Below are 19,365 nucleotides of genomic sequence, written 5' to 3' on the forward strand. Positions count from 1 at the left end.
TTGGGAGGCTGAGGCAGGAGGAAAAAAAAGAACAACAAACAACAGGCAGTTGGCTAGATTCTGTCCACAAGCCATAGTTTGATAACCCCTTCAGTGGATACTAGTTATTAAACAAAGCAAAACAAACAAAATAAGTCTTAAGGAGGCCCCTAAAGTTGTTGAAGATTTAAGTCAACCGAATAGTTTACAGTCGAAGATCACCAGATAGACAATGAAGCAAGCTCTGTGGCTGAGAGTTAAAACAATAAAAACTAAAAAAATAAAAATAAAAATAAACTTAGACCACCAAAGACTTTAGATATTGCAATTTTCAGATAATATAAAACAGCCACCTTATTTTAAAATTGCAACTCTCCTTCCTCTCTGTACTTTCTCTTTCCTTGTTTTGTTACTCTCCATTTCAATTACCACCTACTATACTGTGTAATTTGCTTATTTGGTTTATTGTATTTCTTCTGCTACTGTGATGTAGTCTATATGAGAGCAGGGTTTTTATTTCACTGCTATAACCCCAGCACCTAGAGCAGTGCCTTTCATGTAATGGGGTCCAGTAACTATTGGTTGAATAAATGAAACAGAATTAAACAGTCATAAAAATAAGCTAACAGTAAGAGGCTATGATGACTGACGAGGTGAATATGAGAGGGAAACAAATAGAACTTTTACAAATGAAAAATACATTTGTTGAAGTAAAAAATTCAACGGATGGGTTAGACAGATTAGTCACAGCTGAATAGAGATTAGTGAATTGGAGGTGATCTTTAGAAATTACCTAGAATGTGGCACAGAGAATCAAGAAAATGGAGAATATGAGAGGTTAAGAAATACAGAGGATAAAATGAAAAGATCTAACAATATATTTAATTGGAGATCCAGAAAAAAAAAAAGAGAGAATGAAGTGAAGGAAATATTTGAAGAGGTAATTATCTTACTTGCTACCAGGATACGTGAGTGCCATGTGGGCATGTATGATAGAGCTAGGAGAAATAGCAGGTGGTTCTGGCAACTTCCTTACCGTCGTGTCTCCCACTTTGACTGCAGTCGTGACCACTGATGTGCCAGTCTGCTTCAGTCTCTACCAAGCCCAGAACTTCACCCTCTATCAGGTCCTGAGGAAAAGCAGCTTCCACAGTTTATTTCAAGCTGGATGAGGATCCAATTGATGCCATATCCCTGTTGTAGCCTTTTGTGGTGAGACAAGGCGCTCATCAGAACAGCAGATTCTTCAAAGCCTTCCACACCAATGTGAAGGACAGTAAGATGTGGAAGTTCCTGGGTTTTGTTTTTGGACAATGGGAACCAAGAGTGGCATCCCTACACTCCATAGTGTAGGGCCTGACACGATGTAAACTCCCTCCTCCAGTAATCATTCATCAAGAGTTTCAGTGTTGTGATAACCCGTGAGTTCTCCACAGTGGCACATCATGGAGCTCATTTCCTTCCTGGATTACAACTGCACCTTGGACAGTGAGGGCTCTTTTGGAAGTGCACACCTAGCTGACTTGCCCTCCAACTCAAAAGTGGTCAAGACCTGTTCAGAGGTGTTAAGCACCCCCACACTCAATGTCCATTCAGGCCAAAAGTGTGCTCTTTGCCCCAAGGGAACCAAAGTCATGATGACATATGCCAGAGCTTGGGTAAAGGATACAGTGAGGATTCTTGGATTTCAGAACCAAGTATTCCTGGAGCCCCCTGTACTTCATGAAGCCTATGTCCAGCTTGTCAAAGAACTGTAGATTAATTCAAAAGGAACACAGGATGCTATCAGTCCTGTTCCTAGTCCTGAAGACAAGGTCAGCTATGTAATATCCAGGGCCCAGTGCAAAATGAAAAGGCAAGCTCCTTGGGCCAGGTGCGGTGGTTCGTGCCTGTAATCCCAGCACTTTGGGAGGCTGAGGTGGGCGGATCATCTGAGGTCAGGAGTTTGAGACCAGCCTGGCCAACATGGTGAAACCTCATCTCTACCAAAAATACAAAAATTAGCTAAGCATGATGGCATATGCCTGTAATCCCAGCTACTTGGGAGGATGAAGCATGAGAATCACTTGAGCCCGTGAGGCAGAGGTTGCAGTGAGCTGAGATTGCGCCACCGCACTCTAGTCTGGGCAACAGAGTGAGACTCCGTCTCAAAAACGAAAAAACAAAAAAAAGTCTGGGCACGGTGGTTCATGCCTGTAATCCCAGCACTTTGGGAGGCCGAGGTGGGCGGATCATCTGAGGTCAGGAGTTTGAGACCAGCCTGGCCAACATGGTGAAACCTTGTCTCTACCAAAAATACAAAAATTAGCTAGGCGTGATGGCATGTGCCTGTAATCCCAGCTACTCGGGAGGCTGAAGCATGAGAATCACTTGAGCCCGTGAGGCAGAGGTTGCGGTGAGCTGAGATTGTGCCACTGCACTCCAGCCTGGGCAACAGTGAGACTCCGTCTCAAAAACAAAAAAACAACAGAAAAGGCTGGGCATGGTGGTTCATGCCTGTAATCGCAGCACTTTGGAAGGCCAAGGCAGGAGGACTGCTTGAGCCCAGGAGTTTGAGACCACCCTAGGCAACATAGCAAGACCCTGTCTCTACAAAATATTTGAAAATTAGCTGGGTGGGGTAGTGTGCACCTGTAGTCCCAGCTACTAGGAAGGCTAAGGTGGGAGTATCACTTGAGCCCAGGAGGCTGAGGCTGCAGTGAGCTGTGATCACACCACTGCAATCCAGCCAGGGTTACAGAGCAAGACCCTGTCTCAAAAAAAGAAAAAAAAATTAAAAGGAAAAATTAGGTTAAAGGTACTAACTATAAAGCTTTTTCCACTCTTTAACACTTTCTCAACTGGTCATGGTTTTAAATTTTGCTATTTAATGCCATTCTAAGTAAAGTTAAATTGTTAGCATGAATTTTATTATTCATTTTCATATTGTGTAATGATCATTTTTTTTTTTTTGAGACAGAGTTTCGCTCTTGTTGCCCAGGCTGGAGTGCAGTGGTGTGATTTCAGCTCACTGCAACTTCCGCCTCCCAGTTTCAAGAGATTCTTCTGCCTCAGCCTCCTGAGTAGCTGGGATTACAGGCTTGCGCCACCAAGCCCAGCTAATTTTTGTATTTTTAGTAGAGACAGGGTTTCACCATGTTGGCCTGGCTGGTCTCGAACTCCTGATCTCAAGTGATCCACCCCGCCTCAGCCTCCCAAAGTGCTGGGATTACAGGTGTGAGCCACCAGGCCTGGTGTAATGATCATTTTAAATACAAAAATAAGAGCCTTTACCTCTTACGTGAAATTAGAAATTACAAAATTGATATTTGTGTCTCATACACACAAGTATTTTGTTCTTACCAGGGGAGTGGAAATCCTGCACAAAAGTAACTCAACTTTTATTTGAGACAGAATCTCGCTCTGTCGCCCAGGCTGGAATGCAGTGGTGCAATCTCGGCTCACTGCAGCCTCCACCTCTCAGATTCAAGCAATTCTCCTGTCTCAGCCTCCTGAGTAGCTGGGATTACAAATGTGTGCCACCACAGCCAGCTAATTTTTTTTTTTTTTTTTGGTATCATTAGTAGAGACGGGGTTTCGCCATGTTGGCCAGGCTGGTCTGGAACTCCTGGCCTCAAGTGATCCGCCCACCTCAGCCTCCCAAAGTGCTGGGATTACAGGCGTGAGCCACTGTACCTGGCTGAGATGACAAATAGGATGAAGTCTTGGGGTGTTTAGAAGGAAAAAAAAATGGGGTGAGAAAGGAATAAGATGTGGCTTTGAGTATATCATCTACTACAAAATACTGGGAAAAGGCTGGTAGAAACTCAGTGACTTTAAAATTATCTTTAAGCAAATGCCTGAGAAAGGCAAAAGTCTAAAGAAATGATGGTCACTTTTTCCAGAAGTGTTTAAAGAATTGAAATGCTCCTTTAAGGCAAAGGGGACAGTCATTCTGCTTAATTGCATCTTCAGGCTTGAACAAGGTATCATCTAGGACAGTAGGTTTTAAATTTTTTTTTAATGCAACCCACAGTAAGAAATAGACTATACAGGCCGGGTGCGGTGGCTCACGCCTGTAATCCCAGCACTTTGGGAGGCCGAGGTGGGCGGATCACCAGGTCAGGAGATCGAGACTATCCTGGCTAACACGGTGAAACCCCGTCTCTACTAAAAATACAAAAAATTAGCCGGGCGCAGTGGTAGGCACCTGTAGTCCCAGCTACTCGGGAGGCTGAGGCAGGAGAATGGTGTGAACCCGGGAGGCGGAGCTTGCAGTGAGCCAAGATAGCGCCACTGCACTCCGGCCTGGGTGAAAGAGCGAGACTCCGTCTCAAAAAAAGAAAGAAATAGACTATACATAATAACCCAATCATACACACATATAGAAAGTCCCATCAAACAATATACTTACCAAGTATGATGCATTCTGAAATTTTCTATTTCTTTTTTTTTTCTTTTTGTAATGCTGGTTGTAACTCACTAAATTGATTTCACAACCTGCCCATGGATCTCAGCCTGCAGTCTGAAACACCAGTAACCTAGGGAAAATGAGTCTAGATGGCTTTTACCAAGGGTATTGGAAGTGGGGCCCCCATTGTGAGAAATACAACCGTAAGTAAAAAGTGCTAAATGGCCTCTCTTTAACCAGAGACCACAGTGCCAACACCGTAAAGTCTGTAACTTCCCCTGCTTTCAGTGGTCACCTCTGGGTTTCCCCTGTTGTGATTTATAGAAAATGACTATCACTTTGGAATTGAGCTGGTGGATTTCTACAAAGATTCTTGGTATTTCATGGTTATTTTCTGATGCAGAGCAAGACTTCATGTGAATGAAAGCAGATTCATTTTGCCTTTCTTGCTTTGGGTACCCCAGGCTGATGTGGAATAAAAAACTGTTGGGTGATTTCTCTTACATTTCTGCATAATGAGTGAGGGAAGTGTGTGTGTTTAATTCCGAAACCATTCAATTTTGGGTTGCCAGAAAATCATTGATCATAAGAAGTGTATGGCACTGAACTGACACCCTGTGCTATATGGGCCATTATTTTTCTTCATTGCAAAATCACTGTGTTTTATTTATTTATTGTTTTTGAGACAGAGTTTTGCTCTTGTTGCCCAGGCTGGAGTGCAATGGCGCAATCTCAGCTCATGGCAACCTGTGCCTCCTGGGTTCAAGCAATGCTCCTGCCTCAGCGTCCTGAGTAGCTGGGATTACAGGCATGCGTCTCCGTGCCTGGCCAATTTTGTATTTTTAGTAGAGATGAGGTTTCTACTTATGGGTCAGGCTGGTCTCGAACTCTCGACCTTGACCTCCCAAAGTGCTGGGATTACAGGCGTGAGCCACCGCGCTCAGCCATGCAAAATCACTTTTTAAACTGTTAATATTTCATATAAGAAAGGCTTGGCTTATCTTACTGAATCTGGTTGCAAATTAAGTCTTAATAATCCCAGTTCTGAATAGCAACCTGCAGGGGATGGTGGCTCAGGCCTGTAATCCCAGCACTTTAGAAGGCTGACGCAGGAAGATCACTTAAGCCCAAGAGTTTGAGACCAGCCCTGGCAACGTAGCGAGATTCCATCTCTACAAAAAACAACTAGCCATGTGTGGTGGCACATGCCTGTAGTCTTAGCTACTTGGAAGCCTGAGGCAGGAGGATCGCTTGAGCCTTGAGCCATGATCCTGCCACTGCACTCCAGCCCTGGTGACAGAGCAAGACCCTGACTCTAATGAAAAATAATAAAATGAATAGCTTATGTAAGAGTTCTGCATTATTCCCCTTAATCCCTGAGTAAATCTGACTGAAATACAGAGTTTGTGACCCTTGGGAAGTCAAAACTCTCTGTGAAGGGCCCTTCAAAATACTTTTTTGCCTTTGCTCTAAAATGTTAGCTCCTAGTAGACAGGAGAGAATCATTTATTCATGCATTTAATTGGCCAGGTGTGCAAAGCATTGTATTAGTGATGGCCCTATATAGACCTGTATCATGCAGTGGTTCCCACATGTGAAAAGAGTGAATGTACCATAATCATTTAGGGAATATTTTAATAATAAACTCTCAAACGTTTTGCTAAACTGCAATTTTATATTGGCTGGGCACAACACAAAACAGCCCAAAGTAGATCTAATTATATAAAGTTGATTTCAGCCCAGCCCAGCCCAACTTTCCACAGTCAACTTGAAATTTTCTCACTGTTACTAACTGGTGTCTTCCAAACCCATGTCCAAGGTTACGGGTGGGAGTGGTAGAGAATTGTCACTAGCTCTGCCGCCTATTGAATTGCTTCTGTGTCTAGGATTTAGCAGTTCCTGTCCCAGACTGGGGCCTGACTCAGCTTTCTGCCAGGACTCTTCTCGTCTGTGGCTGTGCTTTCTAGTCTTCTGGGCCATAATCAAGGCCAGTACGTCCAAGAAGCCAGCTGTGAACAGACTGAGATTTGATAGGGCCCCTCACTGCCTGATGCCTCTTTCTGGTGGCCTTGCCAGGTTTAGAACTAGATCCTGCTAGGCTGCCTTCCTGGTAGTAGAGGCTTTCCAGGTAGTCAGGCTGCTTTCTGCATGCATGATGTTGGGCTCAGTTAATATTTGTAAAACAAATGTCCTCTGTAAAGGGCTCTGCCTTTCTGAGTTACTGCCTCTCTTCTACCTCCTTTAATAACCTGCTCATTTTAGCATCTCACTGAAATGCACACATCTTGTGGTTTCCTATGCTTTAAAATCAGTGCCAGACTAAGAGCTCTTCAAACAGGAGCCTTTCTTCCCTCCCCCTCCTTTTTTTTTTTTTTTTTTTTTTTTTGAGACAGAGTATCACTCTGTCGCCCAGGCTGGAGTGTAGTGGTACCATCTCTATTCACTGAAAACTCTGCCTCCCGGGTTCAAGCAGTTCTCCTGTTTCAGCCTCCCAAGTAGCTGGGACTACAGGTGCACACCACCACGCCCAGCTAATTTTTGTATTTTTAATAGAGTCGGGGTTTCACCATATTGATCAGGCTGGTCTCGAACTCCTGATCTCAGGTGATCCACCTGCCTCGGCCTCCCAAAGTGCTTGGATTACATGCATGAGCCACCGCGCCTGGCCCTTTCCTTATTTTTTGAATGCTCATTGCTTAACACACTATATGACTCATAATAGACATTCAAAGAAATGTCAAATGAATGAAAAAATCAGCTAAACAATCTTTGCTTAAGTGAATTTCTGATGATTTTCAGGCTACATAGAAGAGAGTTATAGGGGAGGTGAAGGCATGCTGGAACACCACTAGGTCTAGTCCCTTATGTAAAACTGTCCTGGGAAAAGAAGGGGAAGATTTGTGCCCCATTTGCCCCAGTATTCTTAGCCCCAAGTACACACACAGCCTCTTATATTTTCTTCAGCAGTGTTTTTCAAATGTTAGCATGCATTGGGATCATCTGGAGGGCTTGTTAAATCAGATTGCTGTGCAACATCCTAGAATTTCTGGTGCAGTAGGTTTGGTGTGGGGCCAGACAATTTGCATTTTTAGTAAGTTCCTAGGTCTGTTGATGCTGCTGGCCCAGGGTCCATACTTTCCAGGGTTCACACTTGGAGAATTACTGTATTTTCTTTCTTTTCTTTTTTTTTTTTTTTTTTTTTTTGAGATGGAGTCTCACTCTGTTGTCCAGGCTGGAGTGCAGTGGTACGATCTTGGTTCACTGAAACCTCTGCCTCCCAGGTTCAAGCGATTCTCCTGCCTCTGCCTCCCTAACAGCTGGGATTACAGGCGCCTGCAACCATGCTCAGCTAATTTTTGTTTTTAGTAGAGACAGGGTTTCACCTTGTTGGCCAGGCTGGTCTCAAACTTCTGACCTCAGGTGATCCACCCACCTCAGCCTCCCAGAGTGCTGGGATTATAGGCATGAGCTACCGTGGCTGCCCTGTATTTTCAATAGTAGTAGCTACACTATTAGTTGAGTACTGACCAGCTTATTCCTTACCATGCACTGTGGTAAATTCTTTATATATGTTATTTCATTTCCATTCAACAACCCCATGAAGGAGAAATTGTCATCTCAATTTCACAGATGAGGAATCTGAGGAATAGAGTTGTTAAAAAACTTGCCTAGTATCTTGTGTACAGGGCTGAAATTTGAAGTAAATTCTGTCTGATTCACAGTAAGTGTACAACAAATACATAATTGTTGAAAACGAATGCATAAAGTATCTAGGCAAACCTAAAACTTGTGAACCAAGTAGGTACATGTTCACATATATAGACTGAGTGTGCAGAAATCCTGTATTAGACTGATGGGTATTTACTTCACTGCAACTCAAGACTTCTGAATTAGCAAGGCAACTTTATGTATGAGACTATATTGCCATTGTTTCTCAAATTGTGGTTCCTGAACCAGCAGCATGAACATCACCTGAAAACTTGTCTAAGACTGCCACATTTAGGGATTTAGGGATGCCAGATTAAATTTGAATTTCAGAAAAACGATGAATAATGAAATCTTTGAGACATACGTATACTAAAAATTATTCGTTTATCTGAAATTCAAGAATCTGATATATGCGAATTCTGTATTTTATTTGGCAAGACTATTAGAAATTGAAATTCTCTAGCCCTAGCCCAGACTTAATGAATTAGAAACTCAAGTGAGTCCCAGCCATCAGTGTTTAAATAGGCCCTACAAGTGATTCTGATGCACCCTCAAGTTTGAAAACCAATGACCTAGGCAATGCCTTGTTCACCTAAAGCAGTGGTTAGCCAAACCTGGCCAGCTGTCTGTTTTTGTCAATTTTTTTTTTTTGAAACACAGTTAAACCCACACCCATTCTTTTGCTTATGCTTTTATTTACTTACTTATTAAGTTACCTGCCCTCTTGGAGCTTATATGGTCTAGCTGTTGACAGTTGTGTTAATTATATCTTCAGGTGTAAGTAACAATAAAACAAACTAAAACTGGCTTAAGTAATAAAGGAATACAAGATCTTGCATAGCCAGAAGTACAGAGGCTGCAGGGATGCTTGGCTCAGCAGTTCTTGTGTTACAAGAGCATGACAGGACAAAGACCTTATGGCCCTAGAATGTTTGCTATCTGGCCTTTTACAGATAATGTTTGCTTAACCCTGACCTAAGAGAGCATCCTCTGATCATAGAAGCATATTCTCAGCCCTCTCTAACAGGTGCTGGAAGCTGGGATAGGACAGACACTGAGGTTCTGAAAATTGAAAAGTCCCTTCTGAGCTTTCTTGCATTGTTGTGTTCCTTGGCTCCAAGAGGGGTTCGGGGGAAGATGAAGGGGAATGCAGCAAAGGAGGGGCTGAGGAGCAGAAAAAAAATAAACAAAAAAAACTTCCCAGAGCCCAGAACACCTAGTTATGGGCACCCCCTGCTGGAGAGTTGGCAAAATTCTGTGACATAGGTCAATTTAGTCACCAAATGTGTAGAGGTTGACTGTATGCCAGATTGTGGAAAGCAAAGGTAAAGTTCTTCTCTTGAAGGACTGACTCACAGTCAAGAGTAGTCAGGCTCCCTAATTAGATCTTTATGCTGTCTAGTCAAGTGTCAATTGCAGTCGTACTTAACAAATGATGATTGATATAATATGCTTATAGTCATTCAGTAAATAACTATTACATGTTTGCTAGGGGATAGGTGCTGGACTACACACTGGAGATAGAGTAGTAAACAAAATAGACACATTCCTTGCCCTCTTGGAGCATATATTCTAGTGGATGTTGTGTTAATTATAACATCAGTTGTAAGTAACAACAAAGCCAACTAAAATTGGCTTAAGCAATAAGGAATATATTATCTCACATAACTGTAAGTACAAAGGTAGGATAGGCTTTAGGGCTAGTTGATTCAACAGCACAGGACATCAATAAAGACAAGTTATTTTCATCTCATTCTCTGCCTTTCTGATTGTGCTGGCATTTTCCTCAGGTTGTTCCTTTATTATTATTATTTTTTCTTTTTTTGAGATGTCTCACTCTGTCTCCCAGGCTGGAGTACAGTGATGTGATTTCAGCTCACTGCAACCTCTGTCTCCTGGCCCCACCCAGGTCAGGGCCTCCGCCTCCTGGGCCCAGGCCCTCCCACCTCACCCTTCTGAGTAGCTGAGACTACAGGCATGTGCCAACCACCCAGGTAATTTTTGTTATTTTTTTTTTTTTGCCATGTTGCCTAGGCTGCTCTTGAACTCCTGGGCTCCAGTGATTGAGCCTCGGCCTCCCAAAGTGCTGGGATTACAGGTGTGAGCCACCTCACAGGCCTCAGGTTGTTCCTTTTGAAGTTTCAAAATGGTTGCTACAACTCCAAGTATCACCTTCAGATATGTCAAAGTACAGAGACAGAAAGTGATCATCTCTTTGTGTGGCTTTTTCTATTTTGTTTTAAGAGACAGGGTCTCACTTGTTGCCCAGGCTGGAGTGCACAGTCATAACTCACTGCAGCGGCACAGTCATAAGTCACTGCAGCCTTGAACTCCTAGGATCAAGAGATCCTCTAACTTCAGCCTCCCAAATTTCTGGGATTACAGGTGTGAGCCACTATGCCTGGCTGTGTAACTTTTTTTTTTTTTTTTTTTTTTAAACAGGGTCTCACTCAGTCACTCAGGCTGGAGTGCAGTGGCACAATCATAGCTCACTGCAGCCTCAACCTCCTGGGCTCAAGCGATCTTCCTGCCTTAGCTTCCTGAGTAGCTGAGAGTACAGGCCTGTGCCACAACACTTGACTAATTTTTTACTGTGGCCTTCTTACAATGAAGACACTTTTCTCAGAAGCTCCCATAAAACTTCCTTTCAGGTTATGGGGCTGATCCTAAACCAATCACTGCAAAGAGAAGAGAAAATTGTTGATTAAAGCAGGGGCTTCCCCTGGGGCTCCTGAGTCACAGAGAGGAGAGATGGATGCCAGGACAAAATTGGGGTTCTATTAACAAGGAAGAAGGGAAGAAGTGGATGTTAAATAGATATCTACCAGCATTTGCTATAGGAAAGGGAAACTAATACATAAAAATTATTTTCGTGGGCCGAGCGCAGTGGCTAACACCTGTGATCCCAGCACTTTGGGCAAAGCCGAGGTGGGTGGATCACCTGAGGTCAAGAGTTCGAGACCAGCCTGGCCAACATCGTGAAATCTTGTCTCTACTAAAAATACAAAAAATTAGCTGGGCATGGTGGTAGGCACTTGTAATCCCAGCTACTCAGGAGGCTGAGGCAGGAGAATCCCTTGAACCCGGGAGGTGGAGGTTGCTGTGAGCCGAGATTGCGCCATTGCACTCTAGCCTGGGCAACAAGAGTGAAACTGTCTCAAAAAAAAAAAAAAATTTTTTTCATATGATGAAGGAATTACAAAGAAGTTAGTTTTTGCTGCTGAACAAAACACCTCCAACCTCTATGGCTTAGGACAGCAATTTATTTAACTCATGATTCTATCTGGGCTGAGCTCAGCTGGGTGGTTCTTTTGGACTTTACTGGACTTACTCATGACTGTGGTCTGCTGCAAGTCAGCTAGGTAGCTTTGCTCATGGGATCTGGCTGTTAGCTGAGGAAATGAGTCCGGGTGTCTTTACTTATCCAGCAGGCTCTCCTTGGCTTATTCCTGTAGTAAATCAGCAAACTTCCAAGGACTAGAGCAGATGCTTGCAAGTAGTTTTGAAACCTAAGCTTGGAACTGGAACATTATCAGTTCTGCTGCATTCTTTAGGTCAAATCAAGTAAGAAGGCCAAGAGGGTGAAGAAATACATTCCATCTCTTGAAAGGAGGAGCTTCAAAGTCACATTGCAAGGGCATGGACCCAGGTAGGGAAAGAACTTGTGACACTTTTGCAATTTATCACAAGTGGTAAGAGTAACAGGGAAAGCTACCTGGATCTGCCTTCAAGAGAGAACTATCATTTGTAAAGTTTCAAATCAGCAATATGTCTACTCTGAGCTGAAATTCTTGTATAACTGTTACTGATGATTTCATTACACTGTTCTAGGTAGCAAAAGTTCAGAGGTTGTGATGCTGTGATTTAAAACAATAATATTAGGGTTTTCTGAGCTTCTTCCTGATGGGCCAGGAGATCTGTGGTCTCATTTTTGTCCTTTCCACACAACATGGCCCCCCAAATGCCATGCTTTCTATTTCTGCTTCAAAAGAAGAAACCAAGAGCACCTTCTGCCTTGAGGCTGGAAGAGACATCAGTCTGTCTGGGCTTGCTGAAGAAGGGAGAAAAAGAACAGCAAGAAGCAACTGAACATATTGATGAAGTACAAAATGAAGTAGACTTAATAAGCCAATGAGGAGACTTTGAAAACAGAACAGAAATATAACAAACTCGGCCAACTATTTTTTCAGACGAGGTCTGAATTGATAGCCAAAATCCCAAACTTTGGGGTAACAGCATTTGTCAACCATCCACAAGTGTCTGCACTGTTTGGGGAGGAGGATGAAGAGGCACTGTCTTATTTAACCAGTGTTGAAGTGACAGAATTTGAAGATATTAAACCAGGTTACAGAATATTTTTATTTTGACAAAAATTCTGACTTCAAAAATAAAGTTCTCTCCAAAAAATTTCATCTGAATGAGAGTGGTGCTCCATCTTCAAACTCACTAAAATCAAATGGAAATCTGGAAAGGATTTGATGAAAAATGCAAGTCAAATGCAGAATAATGCCAGCAGGAAGAGGCAGCATGGGGAACCAGAGAACTTCTTCACCTGACTTACTGACCATTCTGATGCAGGTGCAGATGAATGAGGAAAGGTCATCAAAGATGGTATTTGGCCAAATCAATTACAGTATTACTTTGTTCCCAATAATGGATGATGAGGAAGGAGAAGGAGAAAAAGAAGATGAAGACAGGGATGAGGATGAAGGTGAAGATAAAGGTGATGATGAAGGGGAGGAAGGAGAGGAAGATGAAGGAGAAGATGACTAACAGAACACCAATGGATTTCAACCTTCCTTTTAAAACATTTTCTCCAATCCCTGGGAGCAACTTGCAGTCTTTGTTTTTTTGCTCTTGTGCTCAGTCACCCGGTTGTTGAGGTCTTTTCTCCATACCATGGTTCCTAACTCATTTTTGGGAGAAATGTGTTGAGCAAAGGTGGGCATTTTGACAACATGATTTCTCCTTTCATATGGATGGAATCCTATATGTGGTCTTTTGTGGCTTCTTTCACCTAGCACAATATTTTCAAGGTATATCCATATTGTAGCATGTATCAGTACTCTAATTTTTTATGCTGAATAATATTCCATTGTATGGATATACCACATTTTATTTATTCATTCATCTGTTGGTAGAGATTGGGTTTTCACCTTTTAGCTATTATGAATAATGATGCTGTAACCTTCATGTACAAGTTTTGGTGAGGACATGTTTTCATTTCTCCTTTATCTTAGGAGTAGGTTCACAGGGTCACATGGTAGCTGTTTTCCACAGCGGCTGCACCATTTTACATTCCCATCAGCAGTGGATGAGGATTCCAGTTGCACATCCTTACTTCCTAGTGGGTATAAAGTGTTCTATTGCGGTTTTGATTTTCATTTCCCTAATGATATCCAGCATCTTCTCATATGTTTATAGGCCACTTATGTATCTAACTTGGAGAAATGTCTACTCAGATTAGTAGAGGACTGAATAGATCCTCCCCACTCCCCTAAATTCATGACCATTTGATACCTGTGAATGTTGCCTTTTTGGAAACACAATCTTTGCAGATGTAACCAATTTAAGTTGAACTCATACTGGAGTAGGGTGGGCCCTAAATATAATGACTGGGGTTATTATATTTATATATATTATATATATATATAATTATAATTATATATATATTTTATATAATTATATATATTTTTATATTTATTTAAATATATAAATATATTTATATATAAATATATAAATATATAAATATAATTATATAAATATATAATTATATATATAATTATATATATTTTTATATATATAATATATTATATATATTATATACAAGAAACAGACACAGTGAGGAATGCCATGTGAAACAAGCCAATGAGGCAGAGTTTGAAATTTATCTATAGGTTAAGGAATGCCAAGGACTGCTGGCAACACCCAGAAGCTAGGAGAGAATCATGGAATAGATTCTCCTCTGGAGCCTTCAGAGGGCACATGGCCCTCCCAACACCTACTTTGACTTCAAACTTCTAGCCTCCAGAACTATAAGAAAATAAACTTCTGTGGTTTTAAGCCTCCCAGTTTATAGTAATTTGTTACAGTGGCTCTAGGAAATTAATAAAAACCCATGGCCCATTTTTACACAGGGCTGTCTTATTTTTTTTAAAGATGGGAGTCTCACTATATTACTCAGGCTGGCCTTGAACTTGCAGGCACAGGTGATCCTCCTGCCTCAGCCTCCTGAGTGAGTAGCTGGTACTATAGACATGTGCCACTGTTCTCATGTTCTCAGCTTAGTGTTATCTTTTTTTTTTTTTTTTGAGACAGTCTCGCTTTGTTGCCCAGGCTGGAGTGCAGTGGCGTGATCTTGGCTCACTGCAAGCTCTGCCTCCCAAGCTCAAGTGATTCTCCTGCCTCAGCCTCCCAAGTAGCTGGGATTACAGGCATGCACCACCACGCCCAGCTAATTATGTATTTTTAGTAGAGACGGGGTTTCTCCATGTTGGCCTGGCTGGTCTTGAACTCCTGACCTCGTGATCTGCCCGCCTTGGCCTCCCAAAGTGCTGGGATTACAGGCGTGAGCCACCGTGCCTGGCAGTGTTATCTTCTTATTGAGCTGTTAAGTCCTTTAAATATTCTGGATACAAGTCCCTTATCAGATACATGATTTGTAAATATTTTCTCCAATTCTGTGGGTTTTTTCATGGATCTTTTGAAGCACATTTTAAATTTTGATGAAGTAGAGATAATAAATTGTGCTTCTCTTGCTCATGGTTTTGGTGTCATATTTAAGAATCCTTTTCTAAATCCAAGGTCATGAAGATTTAACCCTGTTTTCTTCAAAGAATTTTATAGTTTTGACTTGTATATCTAGATTTTTGATTCATTTTGAGTTTTTATATATATTATGAGGTAAGGATCCAAGTTTATTTTTTTGCATGTGGCCATTTCGTTGTCCCAGCATCATTTATTGAAAAGACTATTCTTTCCCCCATTTGAATGGTATTGGTGCTCTTGTTGAAAATCAGTTGACCATAGACATATGGTTTTATTTCTGGACTCTTGAATCTAATCATCTATATGTCTACCCTTGTGCCAATACCATATTGTGTTATCTTGAACTCCTGGCCTCAAGTGATCCGCCAGCCTTGGCCTCCCAAAGTGCTAGGATTACAGGCATGAGCCACCCTGCCCAGCCTCTTAAATACTACACTGTCTTGATGACTGTTTCTTTGTAGCAAGTTTTGAAATCAGGAAGTATGGATATTCTTTGTTCTTTTCAAGATTGTTTTGGCTATTCTGGATCCTTTGCTTAAGAGTTTTAGAATCAGGTTGTCAATTACTACAAAGAAGTCAGCTAGGATTCTGATGGTAATTGCATTGAATCTGTAGATCAATTTGGGGAGTACAGCCTTCTAAACAATATTAAGTCTTCTGACTCATGAATATGGGACGATTTTCCATTTATTTAGATGTCCTTTAATTTCTGTGTTACTCCATTTGCATTGCTATAAAGAAGTACCTGAGGCTGGGTAATTTATAAAGAAAAGAGGTTTATTTTGACTCAGTTCTGCAGGCTGTACCAGCATGGCAGCAGTATATGTCCAGCTTCTGGTAAGGGCCTCAGGAAGCTTACAATCATGATGGAAGCGGAAGGGGGAGCAGGCATATCACATAGCGAGAGGGAGCAAAGGAGATGCCAGGCTCTTTATTTTTTATTTTTTTAAACAATCAGCTCTCGAATGAAATAATACAGTGAGAACTCATTACTGCAAGGATAGCACCAAGCCATTCATGAGGAATCTGCCCCCATGCTCCAAACACCTCCCACTAGGCCAACCTCCAATAATGAAGTTCACATTTTAGCATGAGATTTGGAGGAGACAAATGTCCAAGCCAGATCAATTTCTTACAACAATTTTTTGTAGTTTTCAGAGTATATACTTTATACTTCTTTTGTTAAATGAGAATTTTAAATGAAATTATCTTCTTAATTTCATTTTTGGATTGTTCACTGCAAGTGTATAGCAACACAATTTATTTTTGTATATTGACCTTGTATCCTTCAATCTTGCTGAAATTGTTTATTAGTTCTAATAGGTTTTTAGTGGATCCTTAGGATTTTCTATATACAAGATCATGTTGGCCAGCTGTGGTGGCTCACACCTGTAATCCTAGCACTTTGGGAGAATGAGTTGGGTGGATCACCTGAGGTCAGGAGTTCGAGACCAGCCTTGCCAGCATGGTGAAACCCCATCTCTACCAAAAAATACAAAAATTAGACAGGCATGGTGGTGCATGCCTGTAGTTCCAGCTACTTGGGAGGCTGAGGCAGGAGAATTGCTTGACTCTGGGAGGTGGAGATTGCAGTGAACTGAGATTGCCACTGCACTCCAGACTGGGCAATAGAGTGAGACTCTGTCTCAAAAAAAAAAAAAAAAAAAGATCATGTCATCTGTGACTAGAGATTGTTTTATTTTTTCATTTCCAGTTTTATTTATCTTGCCTAATTGCCTTGGCTGGAACTTCCAGTGCAATGTTGAGTAAAAGCAGCTACAAAAGACACCTTTGTCTTGTTCCTGATCTTTCACCATTAAGTATGAGGTTAGCTGCGGAGTTTTTGTAGATGTTCTTCATCAGGTTGAGGAAGTTCTCTTCTATTCCTACTTTGTTGACTGTTTTTTATCATGAAAAGAGTGTTGGATTTTTCCATCAATTCTTAAAAAGTGACCCTTTTCCCCTATGGATGAGGGATGTAAAAAAGAGCTATCTCTGCATGGATAATATAGTACAAAGCACTCTCACGTGGATGCTTTAGAAAAAGCCACCCCTCTTCGGGTGGACATAGACTGGGATATGTTTGACTTGGTGAGCCAAAGACTCCTCTCTCATTTGGGTGCCCTTATTTAGGACCGAATCTGTACATGGTGGCCTTAATCTACAACCACTTTTTTTCAGTATATGGTTTCCTAGTACCCAGGTGCCTCTGATTTAATTTTTTTCCACAGAGATTTCATCATACCAGTGGCCTTTTGCAAGGTGTGGATGAGGAACAGATATAAACATCTTAACACTGATTTTAAGCAATCTACCTGTCTTACCCTTACATTCTGTGGCCCCTGGTATCTCCAGTTCCTGAGCTTCTCTGATGTTTATCTTTCTCTCTAGGTACCTGAGTTTGATCTTCCACTCTGCTAAGTCATTTTCCTTTCTTTTGTCTACTTTCCACTGATATCTGTTGTGACTTGGGGTTACAGATATCTCCCAGTTCAGGGAAGACAGAGTTTGTGTGTCTATTTGTTGTTCTCCTTGTTTTGTAAAGAAAAATTTTTCAGAGAAGAGAAAAAATATTTTTTTGCTCTCTTCAAGTCAGAATTCAACCTAGAATTGGAAGAAATGTAATGGCCAAAATGATAAAATAGATGATCTCATCATTAGGTTAATTAATGAAGAGCTAAAACCAGGATTCAGAATCCCTGATACCCTGGCCACAATTAAACTATAATTGGTTCTTACTCCATAGAATCATATAGTTTGAGACGGGGGGAAGTACCTCTGAGGTTTTCAGCCAATTTCCCCAATTTTCCATAAGTCTCCTCAACAATGTAAGTGGATTTCAGCATTGGTTAAAATATCAATGTGAATAGGAGCATTCACTCTATTCCATGACTATCTATTCTTATTTCAGAGAGCTCTGATTATTGGAAAGATTTTTTCCCTGAAACAGTTTTTCTTCACTTCCTCACACTGTTTCTAGTTCTGCCCGCAGAAGTTACAAAGAACTACTGTATGTACAAATAATATAGTTTGGTAGCTGGAATACTGGCTACTCTAGAGATATGATACTATACTCACTGCCTCTAACTCTCTGTACAATCTATAACTAAGACAGTTCACCAGCAAAATGGAGAAAAAGCTCAAATCTCACATAACAGAGATTGAGATAATTAATAAACAGCATCTGTAATTTATAAAAAAATTCTAAGCTAGCTAGTTCTCAATCCATTAAATAAGATTGCTGGGTAGGAGAAGAAATGACTATCAGGTGGGTCATAGAAAGATTAGTGAAGAAAACTGAGAGGATGTGTAAGAAATAACCAAGCGAATATTACAGGGAGATAAAACAAGTTGTATAAGCACATACAAATTTAAAAGTAGGAGTTGCTCAGAGAATTCAAAAGTATGGCTAGCGCACAAGGTAAGTATGAAGAAGACATGGAAAATTAGTTAGGAAAGGCAATAATGCTAAATATTAACATTTATTGAGTAAGCTACATTCTGGCCACTATTGAGTACTTGACGTGTAAGAACCCTCAAAACAACTTTATGAGGTAGATACTACTATTACTTCATTTTAAAGATGGGGAAAAGGAGGTATGAGAGTGTTAGGTTAACTTGCCTGAGATTATGTAACTAATAAATGGCAGAGATGGGCTCTGAACCCAGGTAGTGTGGGTGCCTTAATTTACGAGGAGGTCTTCATATGAATGGCCTTTTTATTCTGAAGGTTCTAGGACTTTTTAGGTAGCAAGTTGGAAACATTGGTAGATCCTTTCCTACCTCTTCACCTTTGGCACAGCTATCTCAAAGGAGTATCGGTGATAAGACAGGTGATGAGTTTAGGGATCCACAGTGGAGGCCAGAGGACTGCTCCAAACACTGATCCCCCATATATAAACTGAGAACTGGGAAGACAGACCTGCTTTACGGCTGGTGGCCAAGCTCAGGTATTTCAAATTGGACAGAGACCCTTTACTATCCTATTCAAGAAGAAAAGGAATTGGAGCTGTGAAAGGGAGAATAAATATTGGTGGCAATCAGTACTTAATGCCAGTTTTTTTTTTTTTTGGCTATTGTTTTGTATTTCCTATGAATCTTTTCTGCAAATCCATATAAAAAATAGACATTTTTACAATAAAACTCCCACTAATTAAGCCAGCCAAGCACTATTCTAAGTGTTTTATACATATTAGCTCATTTAATCCTCACAGCAACCCTAGGCGATATTTGTCTTTTCCAAAGGAGGGACACTGAAGCACAAAGACATCTACAACTCGTCCACAATTGTACAGCAAATGAGTGGGAGAACTAACTGAAGCTGGAAAGAACTACTATAAATTGTAGACAAGTACAAAACAATTGGTTAAAGATTAATACTTCTGAGATACTGTGTAGCAGAAAGAAACCCGGATTTGGATTAGGACTTGAATTCAGTCTCCAACATTTACTGCTGTGTAAAGATTTGAGGCTGATCACTCCTATAAAATTTGGATTATAATACTTACCTGATAGGGTTT

General features: G+C 41.1%; 1 pseudogene; it reads left to right on the top strand.

Annotated features, from left to right (window-relative positions):
• The first annotated feature begins 11,702 nt into the window (after positions 1-11,702).
• LOC100445236 (protein SET-like) lies at positions 11,703-12,995 on the top strand (annotated as a pseudogene).
• Positions 12,996-19,365: the final 6,370 nt, after the last annotated feature.

Source organism: Pongo abelii, chromosome 9 (genome assembly GCF_028885655.2).
Source record: "Pongo abelii isolate AG06213 chromosome 9, NHGRI_mPonAbe1-v2.0_pri, whole genome shotgun sequence".
Classification (NCBI taxonomy): Eukaryota; Metazoa; Chordata; class Mammalia; order Primates; family Hominidae; genus Pongo; species Pongo abelii.